The sequence below is a fragment of the Urocitellus parryii genome, chromosome 10 (assembly GCF_045843805.1).
Source record: "Urocitellus parryii isolate mUroPar1 chromosome 10, mUroPar1.hap1, whole genome shotgun sequence".
Taxonomy (NCBI): domain Eukaryota; kingdom Metazoa; phylum Chordata; class Mammalia; order Rodentia; family Sciuridae; genus Urocitellus; species Urocitellus parryii.
In genome coordinates, this window is record NC_135540.1 from 64,909,113 (window position 1) to 64,918,224 (window position 9,112).

At 34.9% G+C, this 9,112-nt stretch overlaps 1 pseudogene; it reads left to right on the top strand.

The window, feature by feature from the left end:
* Nucleotides 1-4,187: 4,187 nt before the first annotated feature.
* LOC144257143 (NTF2-related export protein 2 pseudogene) lies at nucleotides 4,188-4,447 on the top strand (annotated as a pseudogene).
* Nucleotides 4,448-9,112: the final 4,665 nt, after the last annotated feature.

Sequence of the window (9,112 nt, forward strand, 5' to 3'; positions counted from 1 at the left end):
TCTCAACTGTATGTTTTTGGCAAATTTTCATGAATCCAATGGTTTTTGCTCTGTTTTCTGTTCTGTTCCATTGATTACATGTCTGTTTTTATGCTACTGCTGTACTGTTTTTGACACTATAACTCTGTACTATAATTTAAAATTTGGTTTACCTCTCCACAGTGCTCTTTCTGAACAGTATTGCTTTAATTATTCTAAGACTTTTTTAATGTATAAATTTTAATATTTTTTTCTGGTTCTGTGGGAAATGCCATTGGTATGTTGATGGGGATTTCATTAAATTTGTAGATCACTTTTGGCAGTATGGTTATTTTAACAATATTAACTCTGCCTATCCATGAAGATAGAAAATATTTTCATCTTGCAGTATCTTCTTTAATTTCTTTTCTTCATATTACTGTAATTTTCTTTGTATAAGTCTTTTACTTCCTTGATAATATTTATCCCTAGGTTTTTTGTTTGTTTGTTTGTTTTTAAACTATTGTGAATGGATGTGTTTTTCTGAATTCTTTCTTAGTGGGTTCATTATTTGTGCATAAAAAAGCTATTGATTTTTGTTGATTTTGGTCTGTGTTGACCAAATCATAATTGTTAAAGTCATGATTTTAACCAAAAACCATCCAGATGCATTATTGAAGAAGCCCTTTTAATGCCTTGGGGTTCCTATTAAATCTCTATAATGGTATAATGGTCCTCCCAGGAAACTGCCTCTGGACATTGCAAAAATCAAAGTGTAGTTTTCTTTCCTGCTAAAAATTACATTAATTTAAATGTACTTTATTAAAAGACCACCAATCAAGAGCTTGTAATACTTTTTGACAGCTTCCTTATTCCAAATCAAATAGCTTTTGAGGAATTTGTTTATAAGGTAGGTGATGTTTAATTCATCTTTTTTTTTCTCCTAACTGAACTTGGGTTCTTGGACCTAGAGTGGTAGAAATAAATAAAAAACTTAAAAAAGGATTTAGGCATAGGCAAGATTTTATTTAGGAATTTTTGCTTGATCCAGAAGGGAGACAACATTTATTGGGCAAAAACCTCAGAGTGACCGAAACAAAGGACAAACATGCACAGATTTTATGGCATCTATGGGTTAGGTAGGAACTCCATTTCTTGATGTCTTCACATATAGAGGTGGGATTTCATCTTGCTCATTAATACATGTCTGATTGTCATCTTAAATCTCCGGTTAGAGATGTGTATTTCACTATGCTGAAGTAAATATAGCTGTGGTTACTTTACTATTTTATGCATGAATTTGCTCTTCATCACCTGAACTTTGCCCTTATCTGATACTGGCTCTAATATCATTTTCAAACTAGAGCAGACTCTGATTTGACTGCCTTATCTGACACTTTTAAATAACCATAAAATCTCAAAAAAAAATATGCCTTTCCAGTCTCTCTTTTCCTTGCATGTTATTTTACTCTTCAAATCCTTGAAGATTGGTTCACTTTTCAACACCAAATTTTCTACTATGGCTGTTAACCTCATAAGAATTAAAGGTTAAATTTAATTTTAATTAAATAGCTTGGCTATTTTATTTTCTTCTGAGAGATGTCCATCCCTTAATCCTAAAGGGAATCTTGTTTCTTGTGCTTTAATATTTAATAAGGGTTTATAGGAATGCTTCACACTTTTGTTTCATTGTTTATTCTCACAAAACTAGTCTGGAAAAATATGTCTTTAATCTTAAAAGAAGAAATGACAGAAACCATAAGAGTGAAAACACTAACATTTCTACACACCCACTCATGAAAACATAATATAAACCACATTTTAAACATGCTTGTGGAACAGGTTAAACGCTTGAGAAATAACCTGGTGACCCCAAAAGCATTTTATTTCCAAGTGAGTTCTTATGAAATTTTTGTACGTTTTTATTAGAAATAATATGAAACACAAATTTAATTCTTATTATGCTACTGGCCCAGATCACTTTTCATGAATTATTTTCATAAAACACAGAAGACCTTATTCATATTAAAATGTGGACACTGGGATTTAGAAAGCTTTGATGTCAAACTGAGCTCCACTGTGTTGTTCCCTGGTTTGATGGACTCCACAGAACATATCCTTCCACAGGCCCATAGGAACCTCCAGTTTTCCCCAGAATTGATTTGGTTCTCTCTTCCATGACAATCAGCTCATTTTGTCTTTATTTCTCCTTTGTTCTCAAATGTTATCCAACTTCTTTGAGTTCTGACATAGGAATTGCATGCATCACATATTGTTAGGAAGTGCCTACACATGTGTTTTGATTCCCAGCATTGATTTTATCCATGGAATTAGTAAGAATATTTTGAAATCATCCCTACACTGTCAATCAAGTTTGGAGGGTTCTAGAAGCTGAAAGCAATCATAAGAACACCATGCCTTTTTTTTTGTTTGATTCTTTTTTTTTAAAAAAAAATCTTGTATTTTTTTTAGTTATAGATGGACAAAAGTATCTTTATTTGTTTATTTATTTTTATGTGGTACTGAGGATTGAACCAAATGTCTCACATGTGCAAGGCAAGTGCTCTGCCACTGAGCCATAGCCCAGCCCTGTTTGATTCTTTATAATCTGAAAATTAAATGAGCACATCTTACAAATAAATTGAAAGTGAAATTATGTTTTCTGTATCTATTACTTGCAGACTGGGGTCTGAAAACTTGTTTTGCTGTAGGAACTTTATCTTTGGCAGCTGCTTCACGTCAACTGTGTAGGATGACTTTGCTCTCCTGACCTGTAATCCAGCCACCAATTGCGGTCAGTTCATGGCTTCAAGCTCTGTTGTTAACTCTGGATTAAGACCCTACCTTCTAGCTGAGTGCTTACTTTCAACTACAGTTCCCACATTAATTACAGAATTATAGATTAATTCTATAATTCCTTATTCTCCAGAAAGAAGAGTCGTCCATAAGAGAGTTGAACAATTACTTCCTTAGGAAACTCAGTGACATTTCTGATTACAAATGTTGAGCTGAAGATCGGAAGATTTTGTTAGTGGGTGCATTTAATTTGTTGAGTCTTTCATGATATCATGTGCTTCATTGTCTTGATAAATAAAATATGGCTTTGAGATTATCTGGAATTCTGAAATACAAATATCATCATTTATAAAAAAAAATCTCAATGTTCTCCACTTTTTAAAAGTAGCATTATTGTGGGATAGCATCAAATTAAAATGTTTCTTTACAGCAAAGGAAATAATCTAGAACATGAAGACAGAGCCTACATAATAGGAGAAAGTCTTTTGCCACCTGCATCTTATTTCCAGGATATATAAAAGACTTGAAAAACTTAATGCCAAAAAACATAAATAACTCAATTAATAAATGGACAAAGAAACTGAACAAACACTTATCAGAAAAAGAAATACAAGAATTACAGCCTCTTGGACAGGTGTCCCCTGTGCTTCTCCTTTGCTAGCAAAGAAATAAACTTTTTTTTTTACTTTTTCTCAAAACCATGTCCCGATTATTGGATTGGCATCAGGGACAAGAACTGAGTTTTCAGTAACAAGTTTTATATTCTTGGTGAGACCTGAGAACAGTCTCTGCTCTACATTTCTTGGGCAGATCTGGCTCTCTAAGAAACCTTATTTACATGATGAGGATGCAGGGTGGCTATAGAACTTGTTGAGAGCCAATTATAGGAGAATAAGGAGACTGGTAAGTCAGGTCAAAACAGAGGAGCTATTTCTGTGAGTAAAGGGAGGGATTGAGAGGTTATCCCAGCAGCTGCTGAAGCTCCTTTTGCTTTGGGGAATTTCAACCTTCCTTCCCTGAATGATACAGATTGCTCCATCATGGTCCACCTTGAGAAAAATGAAACTGAACTCCATAAGTTTGTGACACCCTTAGTCATCTGGTAAGTCCCCTGTTATGCATGCCAAGACCCTTGATCCTACATGTCTGTTTTCTCTTCATGGGAACATCTGGTTTCACATTGTCCCCACAAATATCTGGTTTCTCTTTGGCACCATGGGTGCAGAGCCAGAACCTCAGGATGGTCAGAGTGCTGATACAGTGGACTAAGGTACTTCAGGGAGAGAATTAGATGGGTAGAAAATTCTCTGTGTTTAGTGGGTTTTGCTCATTTTCTAAATATTTGCTTATTCTGCAGCATTGTGAGGCATACACATGAGAGTGTAGTTACACCACCACTCTTGTAACATATTTATTCTGGCTCCCCTAGAACCATGTCAGTGGATTTTAAAACTTATGTAGAACAGACATGTAGAGCTACTGAGGAATTTGTAAATATTTACTTTGAGACAATGGTCAAAAGAAGAAGAAGCAAGCTATCCAGTCCCAGCCTAGAGTTCTTGTTGTGGTCAGTGGAACCATGAAGTTTGATGGAAACAAACAACATTACTAATAGTACAAATCCACTCCTAATAGTACTGTGTGGGAGATTGCTAATGATTGCTTTCATTTTCAAGATTGGGCTAGTCATTAAATAGGCAAAAGGTCTATTATTTGTTCTGTTAGTTCCTAAGGCAGAGGTCTGTGTGAATTAGTTCATTTTAATTAGAAAAAACACAACCAGTTTGTGCTGAAATTAAGTTTCTTCAATATGTTTTTTATTCCTCACAACACCTTTTCTGGCAGCTGCCAGTTTATTGCCCTTAAGAGCTTTAATATTAGTTTTTTACATGCCTTATATACATTCACTAATGCCATTATTAAACTAATAGTAACATATGATCTTGGTACTAACATACTCACTGTGAACCCAGCCAATCACAAAAAATGGAATCCTTTAGTAGTAGTATCTGGAGTATCAGCACAATATGTCTATCTGGGAGTAAGTGAGATTTTTTTGTTTCTGTTGTTGTTGTTGTTGTTGTTGTTGTTGTTAATAGGTTAATTTTTTAATAAAGCACAATCCTATTTTCAGTTAACACTGATAATGTAATTGGAATATATAGTATAGTTTTTCAGTTCATAACTACTATGACATGTTAGAATTGCATGTGGAATAGTTAATAGATTTTTCATGTTATATTTTCTTATTTTGGGTTGCTACTTTATAAGTGAATTGATAACTAGATAGATTAAAATATGTTTTCAATTGACACCTGAATTTGGGGTGTATTTGGTTGATTACAATTTCTTAAAAACATGTATCTTGGCAGCTCCACGTCTAGAAATTTTGGTAATGAATGGTAGAAGAACTAATAGCTTCAATGGGAGAATGAGAAATGAAAAATGTAGAAATATCCAAGGTGAAGCCAAAAGTAAAGGGGGTGACCAAATGGTAAAATTTTTGTACTTGTTTACTACCTCCTAAAAATATAACCTATTTTTAAGATTTAAATTACTGTTAATATTTATTCTTGCTAAATGTAATGATTCTCACTTTTGTTCTAATAATAATTTTTTAAGGTCTTGACAATTCCCCTTATACTTCTCACCATTATATATCTCTGTTTATTCAAGAAATTATGGGTTGAATGTCAGCTATAAGTCTAACCTTGTAACAGGGTCTGAGGAAAGTTGGAAACAAAGCCATTGTTATCTCTTTATGTCACCCATAAGTTTTCCAGTGAACTTTAAGTTGAAATATTCCTATGTATTAACCACCCCCAAAATGAGTGACTTCCTTCCTCCATACTTTGTACTGTCAACTGTATTATATATTATTTAAAGTTAATTTTATTTAGTTCTTGATTCGTTTTTCCATATGGCATTGGGCAGATTTATTTTAAAAAATGTTTCTGTTATATGACTTTCTCATCACCATTTTTGAGATAAAAATAGAGAAAAATGTATCTTCGTGATAAACTTCAAAAGAACAAATTGATGAATTTTGTCTAGACTACATAAGAGGGAAAGAAAAAAAACTTAGCTCTCATTATTGGTCAACCTTTGCTGAGGGCCATTGCCAAGTAGGAATGACGCATCGAAATTTCCTTGCCAGCGTACCCCATGTTAAATGGAAATTTGCTATGACATTGCATGTGTCTTTGAGAAAGGTGACCCTGATCAAGGACCAGGGTGGATCCAGGTTTGAGGTGTATCCTGCAGGTTTTAGGAAGTATCCTGGTTTAACACAATTTGGGCTTAGGGAAGTTCTAGGTTTAAGGTTATTGCTGCTGGGTATAGGGCGTTCCTGCTGCCTGAGTTCCCGTTGAGTTCTGGTGGAATGGAGAAAGTATTTGGGATGTGAATTGGGCGGGAGAATGGGGATTTCCCCAGAACGTGATTGTACAGGGCTGGTGTGAGTTCGGGAATAAAGAATTGCTGTTTGAATCTACAAGGTGTGTGGTGGCTCATGATCTTGTACCCAGCCAAGACTGTGGCAAACCTTTTAAAATATTTACAATTTATAATGTCAACACTAAATACTCCTGCTTTGTTTCTACATTGCAACCAAAGTTAATGTTTCTTATCACTTAAATTTAAATCTTGCCCAAAGCTACACACTATATTTCTAATATACTCTCAAATTGAATTAAATGTGAAAAGGGGGTTGAACTAACATTTAAAGCACACCTTATTTTAGTACTGATCAAAAATTACACATTATTTTCTACTCAAAGTGAGCTTATCCTTATTTTGATTTTTTTTAATCCACAGCTTTACCAGAAAAAAATATGCCCAAATACTTTTCCTTGTGGAAAACAGTCACAAATAAAAGCTGCATATAATTTGCAATAACTGAATTGAATGGTTGTAAATTATTTTCTCCCCAAATCTGTATAACTTTTAAATGGCTGGAACTGCTCTTATATGGACTTGACTATTTTTGACATGCTCATATTTTTATAACTTGAAAAAACAAAATTTGCCTTGTTAAGAAAAAAAAAAAACTTAGGGATATTTCTGTTGTAGGTTATTATCTGTTAGACAGCATTGACTTTGGGAATTCTCCCCTCCCTGGTTGTCTGTCTGTGTTTTTGTTTTCTTTGTACCTGTTGCTACCCCTTTTAAGACATGGCCAACACTGCATTGATCCTATCCTATAGTCTCTTGGGAAAAATCTTGGCTGGTCAATTTTAAGGTTCCATTCTGTCAGCCATCATTTTGGCACTCCTCTCTTCTTTTCTCTCTCTGTTTCTTTTTAGTGCAATCTTGCAACTGGAATTGGTTTGTCAAAATTAAAGGGAGTTGAAAAAAAGGTCACCTATAGATAAAAGCCTAAGATAATATTCTACTGTAATTATCTGGCTTTTTGAATATCTCTCTGGGGTATTACATAATCTTGAAGTTGAAGTTGGTCTGTCAAAGGTGAAGTAAGTGGACGAAATTTGTATGTGCAGGTCTGTCTGTTTTAAAGGTTCTATTCTGCCAACTCTGGTTTCAGTGATTCTCTCTTGTATGACTTCATTTTTGTCTCTGTTACTGACCCTTTAAGACATGGGCCATGTTGCATTGATCTTATCAGAAGTCTCCAGAAGACAGATCTTGGCTGAATGGGCCACTTATAGTTTTAAGCCTATGTAAGAGAAAGATGTTTACTGTAACATAATCTGGCTTTTGAATATTTTTTTCTGAATTATTATACAATCTTGCAGTTGAAGTTGATCTCTCAAGTGTAAAGTATATGGAAGAGATTCTGTACATACAGGTATTTATGCAGTTGCATGATAAGGAGTCTAAACAGTCAGAAACTAAGTTGAAGGTGCCCTAAATTACTGCCTTTGGTATGCAATATAGCAGGACACCAGAAGAAAGGCTGATCCCGGCAGCTGCAGATCATTTCATGGTGGTTTAAGAATGCCAGTCCTATGCTGGGGGAAAGGAATCCCAGAAAAGCTGCCTGGACTGTAGAAAAATGGACAAAGAGAACCTGGTCTCTGCCCTGCCTTCTAGTCCCTTTTGCCCATGGTGGGGGTAGGGAGTGGAGGCAGCTGGTCAGAAAGAATGTGGCAGTAAGTTCCAGCACTGTCAGCTTATGAACAAGGGATAGAAATAGTCTCCCCTTTTAAGGTCTGAAAGGACACTATTTGGCCAGGGGATATACATCACTGGGGCAAAGAAATTTTGGCTTTAACTATATCCCGTAAAACTAAATGCATGGAGAGCCTGGCAGGGTAAATAACTATAAAAAGAAAAGGAAAAAAAAAACATGCTTTGTTGGCAGCTTCTGCAAAGGGATCTTCAAGAAAGCCTACAAAAAAGAAAGGAAATGGCCTACTCCATTGAATACATTGAATAGCAATATGCCTAATGTAAGAAAAAGGCCTAAAAGGAGCCTATGGGTTCAATTGACAGTGGGGAATTGACTTAAAGTTGATGGTATTTTGATAATGATAACTTTAGGTAATTTTAGGTTTATAAAAAGGTTTTTAGGTAAAACTTAAGTTTTTAAAATAAAACTTATTTTATAGAAATAACAAATTTGGTTGGTGTTTATTCATGTCACTTGATGTTTTATAGCTCGATAAAGTAAACTGTTGTCAATAGGTGATATACACAATGTTGTCTTACTGTGTACACTGGGATGGGAATTTGTATTTTTGAAAGGCAGTAAGAAAAGCCAGATTTTTTCAAAGGTTAACAATGTGGAACATGAAAACATTCTGCCAATTTTTCCACAAAAAGAAAGTTAAGAGTTCTCTTATCCTCTTTGATTATGTTTCAGATGTAATGTTTCATTATGTTAACTTATACTTAGATAGACTCAGGAAATGGTACATGAGAAATTTGTAGAATAATATGACAAAGTGGGGCAAGAATCAGATTAAGAAATAAAACACATTTTTAAGATTTGTCAAGGGGCCAGACAAACCTGACTTAAGGCTCTGCCTCTCATCTTTCTCCATGTAAGAAATGGTTCTGAGGAAGCTAGAATTCAGCATATTCAAAGTTGTATTCAAAAGAGTTTTTTGGTCTAAAGATTTCTGTGATCTCGAGCCAGCATGGTGGCACATGCCTGTAATCCCAGAAGCTCTAGAGGCTGAGACAAGAGGATAGAGAGTTCAAAGTCAACCTCAGAAATGGTGAGGCACTAAGCATCTCAGTGAGACGCTAACTCTTATAAAATACAAAATTGGGCAGGAGATGTGGCCCAGTGGCTTAGTGGTTGAGTGCTCCTGAGTTCAATCCCTGTTCTAGCTCTTGCCTCCCCCGCAAAAGATTCCTATGGTCTTGAAGTAAACTGGATAGAATTAAAAGC